Here is a 21,567-nt window from a genome sequence, read left to right as displayed (position 1 = left end):
TTTCATAACAAACAATTATCCTTTGTCAGCTGTATTGCTAACCATAGAGAGATTCATATTTAGTATGGCAAAGCAGAAAATACGTCCCATGCAGCTATGGAATACCGTATAGTGATATTCCCAGAGCCACTATTGCATCTGCAACCTTAGAGATTCTGGTCTAGGGAGCTGCAGGAATTCAGGTATTTTCCTTGCTCTTTCTTTCTTTCTTTGTAGTTTTTTTCTTTCCTATTTTTAAAGTATGTGAGTTTGAATCCTGGCTTGAGCAGGTTGAGTTGGGATTTTGAATTCGCAGCCCAGTCACTCAGAATGTCAATTGTCTTCCAGGGCACTGCACTGTGAGTCCCAAGGCTGGAAGCTCTTTAAAATACCATCTGACTTTTAAAGGAACATTTGCAGGAATATATATATATATATATATATATATATATATATATATATATATATATTTAATCTTAAATATAATTATATTTATATATATATATATTTAATCTCTCTAAATCTACCAAGTGTGATTGATTTATCAGTATGTAGCAAGTAATGATTAAATAAAGCGACATGTCTTCTCCAGTGGTGTTAAAATGCTCCATTAGAAATTTTGAACTAATTTCTAAAGGCATTAATTTCCATAGTGCTGCTAGTTAGCTTTTTCTTTCTGTGAGCTCACTTGAGGTATTAAGCTGGCTGGCAGACTTTGCTTCCTGGGTCTATGGCCCTGGCACACTCCTGCGTTTGGGGCTTTAATACAGAGAGAAAATAGAAGAGTGCTGTGCTGTGCCCCAGTCTGTTTCTCAGGTGTTGAAGAGTTATTCTCCATTACACTGTTTCTTAATGTTTTTATCCAAGTTAATTTTGAAATAAAATGCAGTTTTGCTCTTCCACCTTTCTGCAGTCATGCCCAAGTACTTTTGAAAGCTCAGGACTGTCCAGCCTCTGGACTTCTTGTTTTAGCTAATATCTGCCGCTCTGTCGCTCCGTCTGTATGGTGATTCCTCTTGTGCTTTGCTACATGCATACATCCCTTGCCTTTTCTTGCCTTTTTGGCATCTTGTGTGTTGCTTACTCCAGGAAATGTAATTTTGTCATTAGGTGATTCCACTGAAATAGGCAGATGAATCCTTTCTACTTGAATTTTGCAAAAATCCTTTTGTTTTTCACATCTTAATGTTTGGTTCTACATTGCAGAGCAGGAAGTATCTGAGGAAAGGACAACTAGAGAGAAAACGTGTAGGGCAAAACTGTGTGTGAAGCACAGAAGCACCAGGAAGGTGTAAATGAATTAAAAACCAAAAATGACAACCCTATTCTGTGTGTGACTTGTCCCACTGTCTGGGCCCATAGGACTCCTAAGCCTAAGATTACCTGTTCAACAGCCTTCTTTTCAAAACACATTGTGCCAAAAGCATTGTATTTCTGCTTTGAGGGTCCCTAGGGCTCCGGAGCCTACAACGCTGTTTTAGTCCTTAGCTGTGAGGCCACTGCTGTGGCAGAGTGACAGGTTTGTTATTCCAGCCTTGCCTGCAGGCAGTCTGGGTTAGGTGGAGGATTGCTTGGTGCACACTGACAGATCACCATGTAGTGCTGCAGGCACAGGCCAGGCTGAAGTGACTCCTTGCAAGTAGAATGTGTTTAGTGTATTTCTTACCTAATTGCTGGTTAGTTTAGAAACTGACCCTTATCATGCAAAATTACAAGTAATTTCCTTGATGATCTGGAAAGTTTTCAATATTCTCAGCCATTTGAAGTGTTATCCTTTTCCAGCCAAGACAGTGACACTTAAAGATTTTTGCAACCATTATGTCTTGGCAAAGATTTCCACTTCCATTTCCCCTGCATGCTAGAACTGAGAAACCTATCTATGCATAGCTTCTCATCATGTTCACCCAATTACCTTGAGGTAGAAGTGGGGAGAGGGATGGGGTGGAATGAATTTTGGCAGGAATTTGTGTATTAGAGGATGAAAACAACAGATAGCTGGAAGAATGCATTGATTTCCCATGGCAGGAGATTCCCAGCCTGCTGTTATGTGTACACCCACGAAAAACAACATGTTTCTGGAGCTAGTGGTAAGAGAGGAGTGTGGTTCAGAAAGCAGAGACGTCGTCTCACAGTGCCTGAGACTTGCAGAGTGTTTAGCAGGGCGCCAGTGCCAGCTCCCTGTGCTGGTCAGCATCAGCCAGTGTGAGAGCTGGGTGAATACAGATCACCCACACTTCAGGCCCAGTGTTTAACTGGGATCCCTGAAAGGCCTTTGGTCTGTAAATGGAACCTCAGCTGTTTAAAGAGCTTGGGAACTGAGAGCATTGCCTGCACTCTGGACAGCTTCTCATGTCTGTTTGCTACGTTCGGGTGTTTGTGTGTGCTTTGAGGGAAGCTGAGTATAAATTTTTGCATGTGATTCCTAAGTTGCAATAAAACTTCATAAAACTGAGTTCATTTATTAGAGAGTGCTAACATGTTACATAATGGGAAAATCCACTGTAGATTTCAAGATGTCCATAGGCCCTTTATTTCCTTTTTAAGTGGATGGTGCTTATTTTCCCGTGAGCCAGCAGACTAAGAGAATGATCTAAATTACTGGCCATACTAATGACAGGGAAATCTGGCCAGGTTCAGTGTCCCCGTCTATACATGCTATGTTTTTAGTACATTAACAAATTTGATTGCTTCTGCCTTCTGTCTTTATAATATACTGTCACAATATTTAAAAGCATGCAGACTGACATGCTCTGACTTACTGGAAATAGGTCCAGGAGTATAAAATATGTTAAAGAAAGTGTGAATTGACTATGATCTGTAAGTGAAACAAAAAATGAGTTAAAATTTTGTTCTTATTATAGTAATTCTGATAGTCCTTTTAAGCTTTTCTTTTTCCTTTTTTTTTTTTAAGAAAGTAATATAAAAGCATTTTAGTGCTAGCTCAATTACATAAAATCATAATTATTAGTGTATACATGTGTAGTGTCTTATAACTCTGCTCTTGACTATGTTGTGCTAGATTCTTTCAGACAGAAGAGAAAATGTTCTTGCTTAAAATGCGTATGCAAAGAAGAGGCAGATGGGTTGACAGCTAGGAAGAGCAAGGTATTAGTAGGGTTACTTAGAATGCTGGCTATTTGTTTTATTTTTTTGTTGATTTTCTGCTTTGTACCTTTTTCTAAAATCAGGTAACTGAGAAAGCAGTGGATCAGTGGCTTTTTTCCTCTTGCTTCAAAGTCAGGAGTCCCCCCCACACTCCAGTTGTGTGTCCCCTTTGAGGAATGTCTAATGCTGGCCTGTGTCTGTAGTATCAAATTGGGGGGAAAGTAAGCCCATTCTGCACTGTTAGTCTTAGGAAAATCTTGGAAGCAGCCTTATTTTCAGGCATTAGTGACATGCTCAAACTTTGATTTTTGGTAACAATAAGCACATTTGCAAAAGACTTGATTTTTATTAAACCAAAATGGAAATACTATGTATGCATGTTTTAAAACAAAATGGAAGAGTACTTCTGGAAGAGGTACTGCCCTTGTCAATAATGCCAGAACTGTGATACTACCAAATTCCCCACTAACATTCCCTGCTGAGATGTGTATAGCTACTGACTGCATTTGGTGTATTCGGATCTGGTAGAATAAACAATGCTACAGATCTGTCCAAGCTTTTTGACGGCAGAAAGGAGAGGATGTGGGGGATGGAGACAGACCATCTACAGAAGGAGTAAAATAAATGATAATGATTCAGAGCTCTCCAACTGTTGAGCTCCAGAGTCGTTAGAAAAGCAGGTATTCTTTGTTCTCTTTTAACGATGGTGGAATTGAGGCAAGGCCAGTTTTCCCAGTGCAGCTGCCATGGGAATTACAATAAAGGCTGTTGAGTTTTGCAGAAATCGCTCTCCTGGTTAGTACCAGCTCAGAGATGAGGGAGTCTGGTTTCTCCTTCGTGGCAGTACAGAGCAATAACTGCTCAGCTGCTGCCAAGCTTCCTTTTAGCTACTCCTTGTTAGTGGAGAGTTTGTGGTAATGGGGGTAATTAACACACTGGGAGTCATTTCTGTGTCCTGGAAGGGAACAGAAAGCCATCAGAGCAGCCCCAGACATGATTGCTCTGCAGGGTTATTTTCCCTTTCTCTTTCTTTCTTTTCCATTGTGCTTGGGTTTTGATTTTTCTTCTTTGTATTAAGAAAGCTGGAGAGCTGAAATGGTCTGTAAATTGCATTCATGCTGAGCCCGGGCTAGGTAGGCTAGTTAAAGGTCACTCTCATGGACTAGATGGGCTCCTCTGTGGGGTGGTGAGAGTGTTTAAGAAGGGAGTCACAATGTCCCTTGTGGCTTTTTTAACCCTTCTTTTTCCAGGATATATTTGTAGAGCTCAGGTTCTGAGTGAAGTTTGTTTAAATAGGCCCAGGAGGTAAAAACGTGAAGGGTGGTTATGATAAAACAACTCTTTCAGCAGCCAGATGACTTTCCAGCCTGATAAGTCTGAAGTGGGGCTGTGCTGCCATGGTCTCATGCTGTTTATTGAACTAAGCACTTTACTGGTTTGCTCATATCCCTTCTGAGGCTGCTGGTGGCATTTCAATGGTATGACTTGCTAGTGCAGGTGAGTTCAGCTCTCCCGTGCATAGGTGCCTAGTTTGGGTATTACACAGTGTTTCTGGAGGTGAGCTCCAAGGTTAGCAGTCATTCTTGCCTTCCCCAGGGAAGAACTCAGAATGGGGAGAAGGGCAGTGGGTTTAAACTGACTGCAAATCACATGCCCAGGTACCAGGAAACCAACCAACCACCTACCTACAGGTTACAATTGACGGTGAATATATGTGCATGTGTATATACTAATCCACTACAGGGAATCAAAGACAAACTAATTGAGCTTTATAGTATATTTTTTTCTTACTTTAAGAGGACACTCTTGAATTGCAACCCCATACCTCGTTTTCTTGCTTTTTGCTTGATACAGGTTATTTGCAGCTGTCTCCTAGGGAGCTCAATGCTGAATTTAGATAAGAATTAAATAACTCAGTATCAGTTTTCAAGAATGGAAAAGTTAAGCTTGCAAGATATATCAGTAGTGCAAAGTACCAAAGAACATGGAAGAATACGTCTTCTACTTAGGCTTGGAGTAGGGCAAAGGCATGTGTGGTTTCACAGTGATTTGAGAGACTGGCGCCAATACTATATCCCTGAAAACCATACAGAAGAGGTCAACAGGTGCTCCATGTCACTCTCAGTCCCTAATTTTAAGATGCTGGTCTTCATATGCACATATCTCTATGTCCAAGATAAAGCTTCTCTCCTTGCTTCCAGCCAGCCAGTAATGTAAATGCTACATCCCATGAAGTTCTGCCAAGTTCAGCAGAACCTAGGTGTGTTCAGCTCTTTGCAAAGTAAAGCCCCCATTCTTGACCTCACTTCCAGCCTCTTCACTAAGCAGAACCCATCTTGCCTTACCTGTGACCCCTCTGAGCTGTACAGTGCCACTGAAATCTCCCTTGGTAAAAGAATCATAGAATTGAAAGAATATAGAAGCTCTCTGTCTGTATATTCATCCTAGTTCTTTCAGCTCAGCTTCCCTGGCACCACCCCAGAGTCCTCTCCATCCCAGCAAGGGTAGGAGGCAGTGTCCACATTTATTACTGAGATGCAAATGCTGCTAGAGGAATTAAAAACTAAATTAGCCCCTGCAGTTTTCTCAAGTCTCATGAATTTCAAACCCTCCATGTCCCCTTTCAGTTCTCTGTAAACATCCCTGCATGCATCCTTGCTGAGGATGTTGTGTGATAGGAGGATTTCTGTGTTCCACCATAGCAACTCACAGTTTTCACATCTGCATTTTTTATTGGAAGGGTTATTTTTTTTTTTTAATGCTTTGACCCTTTGTCTTTTGCCACAATTCAGCTGGGGATAGATCAGGCAGAAAGATTTCAAAGCATTAGCCAAAAAGAGCCCGTTGTTCCAAACTGGATGAGTGAATAAATATTATGAATTCCCCATTTCTCTCTGCTAGCAAGCTGGACTTTTAATGTCAATTATTGAGGGTAAATTTTACTGTGTTGTTTTGTGCGGCATATGTCATAGAGCTGTAATGATTTGATTGCTGTGCTTTGCACCAGTTGAGGGAAGACACGTGGATGCAGAGCCAAATTAGGATCCTGTTTACTCCTTCCTAAAGCTCTGCTGCTTCATTAGGGCTTGGGGAATAAAGAAAACAATTAGATTTTGCTTGTTTTAGAGTGAAGGAAAGGAAAAAAGTGAGTTCATGTGGGGTATTAAATACATGGATCTTAGGTGACCAAGGTATATTTTTCCTTCTGCACAAACTGTGGCATGGTGAATAGTTCTGGTTGTGGCACAGGGTGTCAGACTGGTGGACTGTAAACTTTTTCCATCAGTGTGTCACTGAGATTTTTTCCAGCATCCTGAAGTGGAATAACAGGACTTACATAGGCTTGCACTGGGCTGCTGAGGCAGGGATTTGCAAGGGAAGCCAACCTGTCTTTGAATTAATCTAACTCTGTTCTTTTTTCTGCTGAAAATTACACTTTCAAATACAAGTAAGTCCATCCCCAAGCAATTAGCAGCCAGAGAGGAAGGTGGTGGAGGAGGGAGGACAGGGAGTGACAAACCCATCTCCTGCAGCCTTTCTGTGCAGTTGGGTAAATAAGCTGCAGAGCAACAGCTTCTCACCTCCTTTCCTAAGCAGGTGTGTTTCAAGACATTTGCAAAGATATTAACCCAGCATCGAGAGTGTGCCAGTCAGTAATTATGGAAATTAGTTGGCAATTAGATAATGTCACTCACTCTCCACATACAGCTGATAAGTGGTTGAGAGCCACTTCAAAGCAAGGGCTAGACCCCCTCGGTGGGCTGCTGAGCAGATGGCTCTGACCTGGCATTAATAGACTGCTGTCAAGTTTGGGAAAGTGTGGGGTGGTTAGGCAGCACTCACCTTTGGCACTGTGGTGGGGCTGCCTCCCTTCTCTGGCTGGGGAACTTGTGCAGCTCTGTCAGCCCTGTGAGTGGGATGTTTCAGTAGAGCAAGTGGGTGTGTTTCCTGCAGTGGGTTTGGCGTGTGTGAGATGCTGAGCTGTCTGTTCAGTGTGCAGGTTCCTCGCTGCTGTACAGGTGGGCCAGGGAGGCAGTACAAGCTGTTGGAAGAGCAGTGGAGGTAACTTGCTTGCTGCTGTCCGTCATGAAGTCCCTCTTTATGCAAGATGTGGTCATGCCATGACAATGAGATTTCTCAGAGATATAGGATATGTAAGACAATACTCTAGGATTCTGTAGCTTTTGTCCCAAACTGTAATGTATTGCTATGGTAGCAGTGTGCTGTATGAGGCTGCTAGGGTAGTATTTATGCTAAAAATAAAATGGTAAGAGCAGAAAATTATTCATTCTCAGCATGTCTTGGAGAATAATTGTGGGAATGGGTGAGGCACAGAATTGGTGTGTCAGGATTTACTCGATTTACTCTCTCACGGTTGGGATTCAGATCCTGCCTCCTGCTATAAAGGATACTGGGTCTTCTGAGCTCTTCTTGAAGACCTTGCTGCTGCAGTAGGATTTGCTCTCACAGGCTTAACTGTGTGAGATGTGAAACTGGAGTAATGGGAAACACCGTGAGTCAGGACTGACGTGCTCTGACAGAGCTCTGGGGGAGTCACAGATGGCCCTAGCCTGCTAGTGGCTGGGTGTGGGCAGCCTTCCCAAAATCTGAGCTGCAGTTCTAAAATGCAATGAAGCACCCAGCAATGACACCTATATTTCATGGTTTTTGCATTGTCTTCTTCTTCTGAAATAGAGCTGGCACTGTCTTCTTTCAAAACAGCTAGAAAAGGATTACCTTGGCTTCTCTTGCTCAAAACAGAAAGAATTGCCTCGGCTTCCCTCAGTCAAGACTGCTATTCTGCTGTTTAACCATTTCTGTCTGGTTTCCCTTGTTGGCTATGCCTTTTGTTCTGTCCTATTGAACTTGTATCATTACAGAAATTTGCACCACAGAGGTAGCCTACTCCCATTATTGTACCTCTGAAATATCCCAAGGATTGAAGTGACCCATGGAGGCTGGGATTTGTCTGTGTTAAAAAAAAAGGATTTCAGCATCCTGGGATTGGGAGAGATTGATAGACTTTTCAGACAGGAGTTTGAACTGTGTGTGGACATAGGCATCTCATCTGTGGTTATCTATAGTGTTCACACCTGCTGCTGTGATTTATAGCATCTTTCACTGGTTATCAAAGTGTTGGTCTTCTAAAACAGAGAGAGAAGAGTATAAGACTGAGGGCTGTTTTTGATGCAGATGGTGCAATCTCCCCTGCCCAGGAGAATTTAAAGATGGGGTGAGAGCCCTGCTGCATTGGGGTCTCCGTGGATGGTTGCTGCCATGCTGGGCTTGTCGCCCTTCTCAGCTCAGGCTGAGCACAGAGCTGTCTGTTGGAGTAGTGAATTTTGCCATGGTGGTAGTAAATGGTCCAGGAAACTGTGAGCTGCTGGAAGCATATCACTGGCTAATTTACACACTTTATGATGTTCCTATTTCCATCTCATCAGTAATTCCAGGCTTGGGTCATCACTTTCTCTCTTACCTTTCTCTCACTCTATTCTTTTCCATAAATCATGGGCTATTTTAGTGGATCCACTAGGGAGCACAGAGAAGAAAGGTAAATGGACGAGAACCACATAATTTTTTTCTCAATCCATTTTTCAGAATCCCCCAAAACCCCCATGAACTTAACTTAGCCAACACAACCCCATGAACAATCACAATCCCAGTTGTGATTATTGGGAAGACAAATGAATTGAGGAATTGGATTCTGTATTTAATTCTTTGTTCATTTTACACCTCTCCTAACACCTCCTTTTCCCACCTTCCATTTTCCTTAGCCAAGCTGTTAACAATTAAAAGGAATTATCTTCCCTCTGGTTTTGACTTGATTTTATTTGTGTTTATAGCAGTTTAGCTAACATGCTTCACTCAGGCAGCTGCAGGGAACAGGCCAGGTTTCCACTGGGCACTGAAAGCTCACATTTCTCTCCAACTTGTGGGTTTTCTTTTAATTGATCCCTTTTGTTTTCTAAGTGACTTGTTTTTTGTGCTGGCTAAATTTGTCAGACTGACAGCTCTGGAGACTTACAGCTTCTGCAGGTCCCTGAGGCAGGTGAGGGTGTGACTGTGTGAACTCTCTCCTCCATTTTCTAGTAATTCTCCTGCAGCTCAACCTCTGTCCCTACCAAACAGAAACTTTCCAGCACTGCCCACTTGTGCAGTGTCTGTGTGCCTTCTCCTTCAGAGCAAGATGGATGATGGGGTTGCAAGGCATCTGCTGTGAGCAGCTCTCATGGTCCACAGCACTTTTCCCAAGCATATACTGCCTCACAATATTTGTGTTCCAGTTTGTGGAAGCTGTGTTCATGCTGACTTCTGTGAGGCTGAAGGCTTTGATTCTCATCACCTCCTTTCCTGCTTTGTATCAATGCTAATGTTAGCCATTCCCAGAGTTGTTCTTGTGTCCAACCCATCTTTGTGAACAAACACCTGTGTTAATAGAAAATTTACTTTCTTCTTGGGTAGAATTTTCAAAGAATAAACCTAGCTTTGTGCTGCCTTTACTTGTCACTTAAAACATCCTCCTACACCAGGAATACAGGCACCCACATGCGAGTATGCAGAAGTGAGTTAAATCCCGGTGTTAACAGATGTAACTCATTGAAGGCAGTTGGAATTCTTTGCTCTTAATTAGGGGTGAATTTGGCCTTTTTGCCAAACCACTAGACCAGGGTAAGTGGTTAAGTGCTTAGACAGTTCTTATCATCTAAGCTACAAGTTTGCTACCATCTAAGCTGCAGGTTGCCATAAATAATTTACATAACAAATCTTTCCAGGTTGCAGAGGTCCTAGGTCCGTGGTAGAGTCTCTGAAGTATGCAAGACATGTAAAGTAAAAGCAGCTATTGTATGACAGGCTGACAGCAGGGTTATATTCTCTAATGCCTCCTTGGTGTGCTAGGAAGCATAATGTAAGCAACGGAATAGGAAGTTTGGATAGTGCCGTCTCTTGCCCTTACCAGCTTTTAAACTCTAAGGAACTCTGGTCTTTACCTTAAGCATTTTCATGGAGAGGTAATTGTTACTGGGAAAGCTCCAGCACCATTTCCCAGTAAAGTCAGTGAGATTGCATCCATCAAAGGAGTTAAATAATTTGGTGTATTTTTATATTGCTCATTGTTGTTATGTGTGCAGATGACTTGCTGAGTTCTCTATTTTGGCCTCTTAGTTTTGAGGACCTAGATGTCCTTGCTGCTTTTGAGACCTGTACAGCCAATTGCAAGCATAGAGAAATGTTCAGAGTATCAAGAAATGTTAATAAGTTATTGGACAAGATGTTAGTAAGCTTCATAGTAAACACATGGTGAGTAGTAAGATTAATTTTTCCCTTTCTTTTTTGTCTTGATCCCACAGGTCCTGCAAGCTCTCTGAGTGCCAAGCAGTGAATATGGGCTGGGTATCCACCAGTGCATCATGAAGATTGACTTTATTTTTGCCCTCTTGAAGTTCACGTGCTTTATGAATTCACTCTCTCTTCTATCTCACTGCCATCTCCGTCAATATTGTCATCACTTCTAGAAAACAAGAATTTTAGGTTTGGGCTTTGCCTCTCCCTTTCCTTCCTCCCGGAACATCAGTGTCACCTTTGTGTTCTACCAAAACAAATCACTGTAGGTTATTTTGCCCTTCAGAGAAGTACACCATCTGGAGAAGTCACTTCATGTACCCTGTACTTCTGAGATAAGAGCCTCTGGTTCCTAAGGATAATTGAGATCTTTCCCTGGGAGGAGACACTTCCTCTTGGTCACTTTCCACTTACTCTTCTCTTCTCTGTCACTCTCTCTGCTCTTCTTCTCTTCCTTTTGGATTTAACATTTGGTGTTGACTGCTGGGGTTCTCCTCCCAGTAGTGTGGCTTCTTTTTTTCTCCTAGGGAAGAGCAGATTCTTGAAACAATGGGCTTCACTCTGCATTCTATCTACTTCACCTTGAAGGTGAGTTTGCTGCTGGGCTCCTTGCTGGGTCTCTGTTTGGGTCTGGAGTTCATGGGCATCCCCAACCAGTGGGCCCGCTACCTCCGCTGGGATGCCAGCACTAGGAGCGAACTCAGCTTCCAGTTCAAGACCAATGTCTCTGCTGGGCTGCTTCTCTATTTTGATGATGGTGGTGTGTGTGACTTCCTCTGTGTGTCCCTGGTTGATGGGCGCATCCAGCTGCAGTTCAGTGTGGACTGTGCGGAGACGACAGTTATCACAGACAAGCAGGTAAACGACAGCAGCTGGCACTTCCTGATGGTCAGCCGCAATCACCTTCGGACGGTGCTAGTGCTGGATGGTGAAGCCAAGCCGGGTGAGGTGCGTCCACAACGCCAGTATATGAATATCGTCAGTGACCTTTTTATTGGTGGAGTCCCACTGGACATTCGTCCTGCTGCCTTGACTCTTGATGGTGTTCTGAGTGAGCCTCCATTTCAAGGATTTATCCTGGATCTTAAATACGGCAATTCTGAGCCGCAGCTCCTGGGCAGTCAAGGGGTCCGGCTGGAAATGGAAGGACTTTGTTCAGAAAACCCCTGTGAAAATGGTGGCACGTGCTTCCTTCTGGATGGTGAGCCGCACTGTGACTGCTCAGCCACTGGATATGCTGGCAAGCTGTGTTCTGAAGGTAAGAGAATACTTCCCTGCTTCTCACTGACCTTTACACAATCCAAAGAGTTAATTTGTTGTTTAGCAGCGCTGTGACAGAGTTCTTATTCCTACTGATGGTTGTCAAAGGAACTCAGCTTCTACCATTCTTTTTCCAAATAGAAGTAATTAAACGGGAGTAGATAGTGTGAGCAATTGCAACAAGTGTCTTTCTGAAAGGATGCTGCATTTGTAGCATGGAGAGAATTTCATCATCATTGTCATCATTCATTTCATCCGCAACTTATTAATAAGGGCAGAGAACATAAACTGGTAAATAAAACTAAGAAGTACCTTAGGTTAGTGTTGGTAAAATAAATGGCTGGCTTTTTTCAGTAGTCCCTGAAAACTGAGTGAAGTGTCAGCAAACAGGAGCCATATGTACATACACACATACACACACAAACACATACACACACACATATATATATATATATATGTATATAACTAATATAACTGATTGACAGGACATTGTATACTTTTTTGATGGTAGCTGTTGCTAGCCTGTGGAAGCCCCATACTTCCCTTCAATTACTTGCATACTAATCACTGAATGGCACCTTGATTTTTTTAGCATCCTTGATTAAATTGCTTAAATTGCTTTTTAAATTGATCTTAGGGTTGCAAAGGGAAGAGGGATTTGAATGTTTTCTCATTGTTTGGTACTCTCTTTTTGAATTTGAGAGTCTTAAGTCATGCAAACCACATGATGAAGTGTATTTCAGATTTTTTCCTTTGGTCTTTAGCAATGTGATGGTAATTGATTTTGTATGTGCAGGAGACTTAAGTCAACTGAAAATCCTTGTGTGAATTTGAGAATCTCATCAAAACATTATTTATGACATTTGGCTTTAAACACCACAGTTTGAGCTTGAACCAAAGAAACCTGGGCAAGAAGTGTCCAATCTCAAGGGAAAAAAACCCACCCTGAAATTTTGTCAAAATGGAAGTATTTGCAATAATATATTTTTGCTGCTACCATTTGTTCACTTCTTTTGGCAATGGAACTAGATTAACCAGAGTTTAGCCTGTGCAATGTGAAATGTGGTGAAAACAGTCCCTATACTGTTGCTATCTAAGTAAAAACCCCTACAGCTCCACATTTACAGTCTGCATTTAGATGGAGAAGCAAACATGTTTTTATAGGAAGGAAGGTTTGGAAAATAAACATAGCATCCATATGTGCATTCATTTAAAGCTGATTTTAATAACAACAGAAAATTTGGCTTTATATCCAAATAATACAGTAACAGTACATGAACCTTAGACAGGAGGTGTGAGGCTGTGAAATGTTGAACACAGAATTCTTCCAGCTATTTGCTCCGACCTGATTAGTCCAAAGCATTAATGAGGCAGAATTATTGAGCCATGAGTTATGTGGGGCTGGACAGACTTCTGGGTGTGACCAGGCAGTTCAGGAGCTGGGCCACTAGCCTGATCTTCATATGCTTATGGAGCAAATACACCTCAGGTCTAAATGCTATGGCGAGAGAAGATTGCAAGAGCCACACAGGCATGTGCATCCTGAAACACAGGCTCTGTCTGCTGCTGGACTAATGGATCCAGACTCCTTGGGGAGCTTCTCAAGACATCAACAGCATATGGTTTTCAGTGAACCACTTGAGAAAGTACTGTAAGTGAGCAGGAATTCCATGTACCTGTGGGACAATTGTGAGAACTCAAACCAGGGCTCAGGGGTGGACTTTCTGCATTTCCTGGGTGGGTGGAACAATCTGAAATACATCTTCTAATGAATCCAGGGATATTTTTTGTTGTAGACACCATGGATAAGCAGTGCTATTGTTACTGTTTGAAGCCATGAGTCACCATTGCTATTTGTTTCCTATAGTGATTCATCAGTTTCCAGCCCAACCTGCTGTTAAGGGTGAGCAAAGAAGTTTGTCACAATGTGCCTTCTTAAGCAAACACTTTTAACTCACTGTTAGCTGGGGTCTTTTCACTCTCAAAGAAGGTGCTGTGCGGAGGACTTTTCCAGTAGATAAAATGTAGATATTTCCGCAGTCATTGCCTCGTTTGGTTCTTCTTGTTTTCACATATATTACTAAATGGTGTATATTTGATTTATGTCAGAATTTTATAATCAGCCTTGTTTTCTGCCTCCTTTTTGCTGCAGCAGTGGTGATTTCTGTGTGTTAAATACTGTCATTGAAAAAATGTTACAATGTCTGTGCAGATGAATGGGAAAACCAAAAGAAAGGGCTGTTTAGCAAATGGAAACAAGCAAACAAAGAAAAGCGGCAAGAAAAAAACAGGAACCAAATCAAGTATAGCTACCTTTTTGTCTGACTTTGAAAAGCACAAGATGTTGTCTTTCAATTCTGCGAGTGTGGCAGAATCTCCACTGATAAACAGTAGGATGTGGAAGGAATAGCAGAACTGGCTACAGGCTCTTCCTGCTTGTGGCTTGATTGGCCATTAAACAACTTGTATTTTCTTTGTTTGGTTATTTTCCCCCAAGAGAATGAGATGTTTGTTGTCAGAACTGTTCCCTTTTGTTTTGTATCTTTATCATGCCTCTGGATATATACAGAAGTAACGTGGTTATTTTATTCCCAGTCTCAATTTTGAAAAAAATTGATCTCTCGACTGGATACCAAGTCCCTTTTTGGGGGCGGGGGGAGCTTTACTCCATTACAGTATTTACTAATCTATAGTCTATGTGCATATTTTCATTTCATCATCAGAGTTGGCTCTTTTACTGGGAACTGATGGATCTGATCAATAACAAGTTCTGTTTGAATAGCTAAATGTAATGTGTACCTTTTTAATAATGAGTTCTCTTGACAGTGTCCAGGCCATTACTTGGCTATTGACTGATACCTATGTCTGCAGATGGTAAAACCATAGCAAACTCATTTATTTTGTGGCCAGAGATAGAAGAAGTAAATAGAGAGTGGAACCTGCTGTTTCTGTACTGTGATGGAATGAAGCTCCATTTACAGTAATATAGGCTACTGTAACTCCAAGTGCAGTTCCAGTTATGATGGATGTCAGCAGAGAACAACCATTCCATACTGAGATGAAACTGTGAATCCTGTCCAGAATGTGTCCCCAGTGTGCAAAAAAAAATGTTGGCACTTCAAGTGCACCCAGTTTTAGTAGGATTGTGTACATCATAACAGTGACATGCCCAGATGGTAGCTGAGCAGGTACAGTTTCCGTGTCTGAGTTTATACAGTGGAAGTGGAAATATGTGCACTTTGGAAAGTTTGGCTGTTTTGAATAAAATGTGAGACTACTTTTATTGAAGTTGGAGTAAACTGGTTCACTGAATCTGACAGCTCTGTAGGGTACAAAGGATGGCTGATTTGAGTAGCTATTAGTTTGTATGTTTCTGGGCAATGGTGGCATTAGACATGAAAGCTGAACTCAGAGACATCTTCCCCTCTAATAAACCTCACCAGTCTCTGTGGAATCAGGCTGCTGCCAAGAGAACGACGTTCCTGTAGGATTTGATCATCACAGATACATTTATATTTCTGGAGAAAAAAACCAAGAAAACCCTTCCCCATGCAAATTTTGCAAGCTGAGCTGCTGTAGAAGCCAGATGAGGTTGTTCGTACCTGCTCGTTCAGGACCACGCTGTTAGTCTGCAAGAAATTTTCTCTTTCTCTGACACTGCTGTGTAGAGAGTGAGCTCACAAATGTGGACAGCGTGAAGGCAACACTGTCTGTACAAGTGTATTTTGGCCTAAACCCTCACCCTTCTTCCAAGACTCCTGGACTTTCTGAGGAAAGGTGAACAGAAGATGTGCTTAGAAATGCATTAACTCTGCTTGTAGTTGCAGAACCAAGACGTTGATCACCAACTTCACAAAGCACCATGCTGAAGTCTTTGTGTTGCCTGCAGGGGCTGTTTCTAAACGAAGGCTGAATACGGGCTTGATTGCGGCTCTTCCCTTGATTACAGAGCAAGATTTCCTGGGGATGCTGCCTGCTGAATGACAGAGGAGCCCATTGCTCTGTAATTATCACACTTCTAACTGCATCGGGAACAGATTTTTCTATAGCCCCTCAGCTTCATTTCAAGTGACAAGTTACTGCAGGATTTATCCTCTTCCTGCCCCTTCGGAGCAGCCCAGCCTTGGCTGTATCTGAAGGCATTGCCCAGCCTCACTTGCAGTCACTGTATCTCCCTGCCTGCTGCCCCAATCTTCACAACACTAAAGAATAGTTTGGCACTTTGCCATGAGTCTGATGCTTGCACTTAATTTGCATATACATTTACATACATTTTGTAATCAGAAACAAATGAACATGACCATAATATTTGCTTCCACTTGCATATTCCTTGATAGATGAATATAAATTGGTTATTGAATTCACCAGCAATAAACAGTTGTAGACCCTCCATTTGGTCTTGTGCTCTGCTGTTCTAGAGGACAGCAGGCAGTTCTGGCACACGCTTTGGATGGGCCCAGATCTTCACTCACCAGTGCAAAACTCTAGAATTGATTGTCTCCAAAGTCTGTGAAATAAATATTTCAAGGGGCAAATTTCCTGTTTTATGTCACAGCACTGGCCATTGGGCAGAAAGCTGGTAAGAACTTTGCCTATACTTCATTTTGCAGCACTTCAGTTTCCTCCATCTCTTTTGCTTGCTCATTCTTCTTGGTTTAAGTTCCTTTCGTTGCATTTAAAATTATATTTTTTCCAGTCTGCTTGCAATTTTTTTTATACATTGCCAGATGAGCACCAGAGAAAGATGATGTGTTCAGGTATTAATGTTAATGAAGTGCTTTGAAACTTCAAGGTGGAGTTTAAGCACCATTTCTTATTCTTAATAATAAATACTAAAACTGAGCAGGAGCCACAGGATTTGAATTTAGATCCTTTTAGATACCCTTTCACAGAAGATGCCAAGGACCCCCCTCACTAAGTGTAGACAAAGCAAACCCTTCCCAGAGCTAGCTGGATTTGTTTTGTAGACTCTGCTGCTTTAAAAGCAGGGGCGCTGCAGGAAGACCTGTAGGGTGAGTGCCATTGATTCAAATAGCCCGGCTGCAGTAACATACTGACAGCTATATTCTTGTAGTTTCCCTCTCTTGTATTATAGATGACTATGGGGCTACAATCCTTTTCTGCTGGATTGCAGGTCAGCTACAGACCTTGGGCAAAAGAGATGTTAAACCCCTCAGTTAGGCAAAGCTTGGACATTTCCTCTGAAAAAGTGAAGCAGGTGGTGGTTGGGTACAAAGGAGATTGCGATTTGGTGTAAGGTGGAACTGGTGAAGAGTGACGATAATTTGTGGGCCTGGAGAAGAGTGAACTCGGGAAAAAGCCTCAGGATGAAAATGTTCTTTTATAAAATGTTATAGAAGAGTAAACCATAGCTCATATACACTGTTTACAGTAGCTGCTCCATATTGGTTTTACCTGCCTGATAGAATAAAGAAGAGTTCTTAGCTCTTGCAAAGAGAATGTGATGACCAAGCTTCTGGAGGACTAAATCTAGATGGAATTTGGATAGCAGCATTCTCTGTAAACACATAGACCAATCTGCTGGCTCCTGCTCTGTCCCAAAGTGTGCACAATATGGATCTAAACTGGAATTTTTGGGCATTACTAAATAAAGATCAAAATTAAATAAACTAGTAATAATTATGTGAAGGTGAGCAAAGTCAGAAATTTCTCTTTCCAACTTTGTGATTTCCAACTTGATTTCTGAAGAAGGGTTTATTTTCCTTTGGTTTTGCCATTAAAAAAATAAAGGGGGTGGGAAGAGTTGATTTATTATTACTGTACAGGCTTCTGCTGAGCTAGGCAGCTTGTCATGGAGGTCAATCAGCAGTAAATATAGCCCCAAGCAAGACAGCACATGCTGTAGCTGTTGCTTTCATCCTTATTCTGGTACGAAGGTATGCAAGGCATTTGCCACAAGGTAATTTTTGTTATGTTTTGGTGAAAAATGGAGGGCAATAATCCTCCCAGATACCTTGAGGATGCTGGAAACGGTGCTACAAAACTCCAGGGAGAGAATCGGAGGAGGAGCACATCTGTCCAGTGAACTCTGTCACTACTCAAAGAAGACGGGCCTCTGCACGTCAGCATCAGCACTGAGTGCTCCCTGGTGCAGGAGAAGGTGGTAATCCATGTGATGAAATGGTAGAATGGACACCTGTCCTTGGCTAACTTCTAATTTCACTTCTAATTTTAATTGTTTCTTTGCTGACCAACTTTGAACTTGATGGACAGAAAAGCTTTTTTCTGTCTCTACAGAAAGCAAGGCAACTGCCATGTTATTGCTGTCCAGAGACAGCAATGTGTCTTCTGGTGTATGTGTGTGTCTCTGCACAATCCTTCATTGCAGACAGTTCACTGCCATTGTAAACCCACCCTGCAGAGCAGAGGAGTTGCCCTTCTTCCATCTGTAAACAGGTCCAGGAGCTGACAACTGTGCGCAAAACAGCCTGGGGGCTGAGAGAAGTAGATGTTGGGCGGGGGGGGTGGTGTGTAGGAAGGACTCTGGATGTCAGAATCTACTTGGAGAGCAGAACTCATTTCTATTTGAATGTGTTTGCTCTGAAATGGGGCTGAGACCTGAGTACACTGGATTCACATTCTGTGCTACTGACACCTTTGCCAGTTATGCTGTGTCAGCTCTCCAGGCCCTGCCTGCATGTACATTTGTTCACCTCATTATTCTGAAAAGAGACCAAGGTATAACGTATAAAGGAAGTGAAGCAGGGCAGCAGAACTTGAATGGTCTGGTCATAAGAGGGTTAGCACCTAAGCGGCTGATTTCCATTTCTGCTACAGTCTTTCTGTATCCCTGGAGTGATTTGCTGGCAGACTGAAGGACTCAAGACTGAATCAATTGACCTTTCTTTGCAGAGGATATGTACCTGGTTACCCCCTGTGTCTCAGTTTCTATATCTGAAATATGTAGCCAGTGGGGCTTCCTATACTCCAGGTGTTAAGAATCCCATATGCTTCTGTATGACAGTGATAGAGACATATAAATATCTTAGCATGACAAGTAAATGATGATAATGCATGAACACCCAGTAGAATGACCTGGTTTGATAGGCATTTTTTTAGCTAGGACATGCAGTTAGAAATGAAGGTGGTTTTCTTTGTTAAGTGGCCATCTTTGAGGATGCTCCTCATCTTTCTTTTCAACAGACATCTCCCAGTTTCCTGCTACTCTGTGCAGTGTCACACTGTGAGTAGGCAGACCGTTCCCAGGCCAGGCTGCAGTTGTGCTGGTAAAGACAGAGGCTGAGCAGCAGTGTAGCCTCTTCCCTGTTGGTGACACGGAGCAGATGCTGCACTGCAGGGTGCTGATACAAGCAATAGGAGAAAGAGGTTTTGTTTTTTTTTTGTATCTGACCCATGTGCTCCACTGACCTCCCCCAAATGTCCTCTGCTGTGAACCTCAGATGCTGATCAGCTGCTTTTCCTTGTATTGTGGCCCACCTCTGCCTACCTGTCTGCACAGGCTCTCTCCCTGCTGTGGCTGCTGGTTTCAGCCTGCCCCTTTCACCCTCCATACTCAAGACTTGCCTTCACCTTGTGCTCTCAGGAGAAGCAAAAAGAGCATAAAAGGCTACCCAAGGAGAATGGCATAGTTTGCCCTTCCTCTACTCCTCTATGCACAAAAAGCAGAATAGCAAAGAAAGCCCATTGGATTGTTTCTGAGTGTTTAATTAGCATGAAGCTGGCAAGTGTTTTGTGGTTCTAAGGCACTGAAAGTGTGCATAAAAACCTTGCTTTTCCTGTTAACTCTCATCAAAGCTCTGACTGCTTATTAGATAAAGCAGGTGTATTTGTCTGCAGTTTGCAATGTAGGACAAGGAGGAAAGGTATACTTGACTCTCAGGATTTTGCTCTGAGATTTGATTTTCCTCCTCTACTCATGGAATTTGACCAGTTAAGTAACCTGAGTGAATATAATGGATTTGGTTTGGCTCTGAGTATTTGGCAAGAGACCTTTATCAGAAAAGAAAGAAGGAGTTCCTTGGTAGATGTAGGAATTTGAGCAGTAGGTTAAAACCAGGCTTCAATCTCTAATAGTGCTGGCAGGCTCCACAGTTTGCTTGGCTGCTGCATTTATTCAGAAGCCTTTCTCGTCCTCTGTAGTCTCTTGGGTGGATTTTCATTTCTTTGTGGTTTGTTGCCTTAGTACTTGAGAAAAACGACACTGCCTGAGATTTCCGAACCTCTGGTGTGTCTCCACAGGCATGTGTTTGATTTTCTGGTTATTCCTTCTGCATCCATATTGCAAGTCTGGTTTTCAGGGTTGGAGAGCCTCTCAGTACCTTTCTTCTCAAGGTAATGTACAAGAAATCCTTGGAACTAAAGCCACGCTCCTCTACTGAGGCTGGTCAGGAACAAGAGTTGAGGAATGGCTAGCCATGAGGAGAGTGGCTGGTGTGATCTGCAAATTTCATAGTTCAGCTGTGTTTGCAGCTGAATTCCTTAAGCTTCTTTCTGTATGTGGTTGAAATTTCTTATATTCCCCAAAAACTTTTTTTAAATGGAGAAGAAGTGTGTTGGATCATTCCTTAATAAAATGCTGATTAAAAAAAACAAAGGAAAAAAGAAAAAGGTGAAATTTGTGAAGGGGAAAGGTGATTAAATTTCTTGTCTAGGACTACCTAAAAGAAAAAGCTGGTAAAGTAACCAGAATTTCTGTATTTTCACTTCTGTCTTTTGCCTTTTGCTCTGTGGCTTCTCTGAGACCTGCTCTGGGACTTGGTGTGGTAGGAGGCAGGGGGCTGTGCAAAGGAACTACCCTGTGTGATGCCTACCAGACCTCTGGTGTAATGGGAGATCTGTGTAGGTAATTCGCATAGCTTTGACTTCAAGGAAGATAACAGGAGATCAGTGAATATGAAAGATTATGGATGGATATATTGCCATTGTGAAGCAGTAGCATTGCTATATCCCTCAGGATAACCAGAGCTAGATGTAGGTTTATATTAGTGTCAAAGATGGGGCAAAACTCATACAGGCATATCTAGCTGAAAATTTGGCAGATTAGGTACTGGTAGCTGTATGATCCCAGAGCTTGAAATATGATGATATTGTTATGACTATAAGTTTATTATTGTGTAGAAGACCTTTAGAGTAAACATCAGATGCTGCAGAAAATGGCAAAATCCTCTTTCTTCAGAGTTCCTCTAGTGGGCACTGTGTTGTTGGAGATCTGACTTTCTTTTTCTTCACTGAAAAAAAAAAAGTAGGGCTCAAGTGATCAATTTGTAATTTCACTTGCTGGCTGCTTCCTCCTAAATTTTCTTTTCCTTCATTACTTAAGCTGAAATGTTCAGTTGTGTCTCAACTGCATCAATGAACACATCTACAACAAATTCCAAAGCCTGTTGGTTTTGAACAGACATAAGGTCTCTATACCTATACACATTATCTCTACTTTGCATCTGACACAGAAAGGTATCTTTAAGGCAGTCTGGTGTTTGCCTGCCCTTTGGTGTGGCATGTTTGAATGAAAGACATGTGAAGGTACATTTTGACCAGCTAAGACAAATCAGAATCAGACAGACTGGAAATGTTTTCCTTGTGAAAAATGGTGGTTTCATTCAGATCAAAATATTTAGGAATAAAACCCCAACTGATTTGGATGACAATCTGCGGAAAAAAGCAATGTGTTTTTAATTTGTAGAATTTCTGAATCCTGACTTTTTAAAAAAATGTACTCTATATCTATTACGCATAATAATTTAGCTTATTTTAAAATTTACCAACATGATTAGCCCAAATATGGATCTACTACTGATGAACTGCAATATACCACAAAAATGTTGATGTGTTTTAAGGAAGGGGCATGTTCTCCCACAATGACCAAATGGAACTAATGGAAACCCATGGATTCAACCC

The sequence above is a fragment of the Vidua chalybeata genome, chromosome 6, assembly GCF_026979565.1.
Source record: "Vidua chalybeata isolate OUT-0048 chromosome 6, bVidCha1 merged haplotype, whole genome shotgun sequence".
NCBI lineage: Eukaryota > Metazoa > Chordata > Aves > Passeriformes > Viduidae > Vidua > Vidua chalybeata.
Note: the sequence above shows the minus strand (reverse complement) of the source record.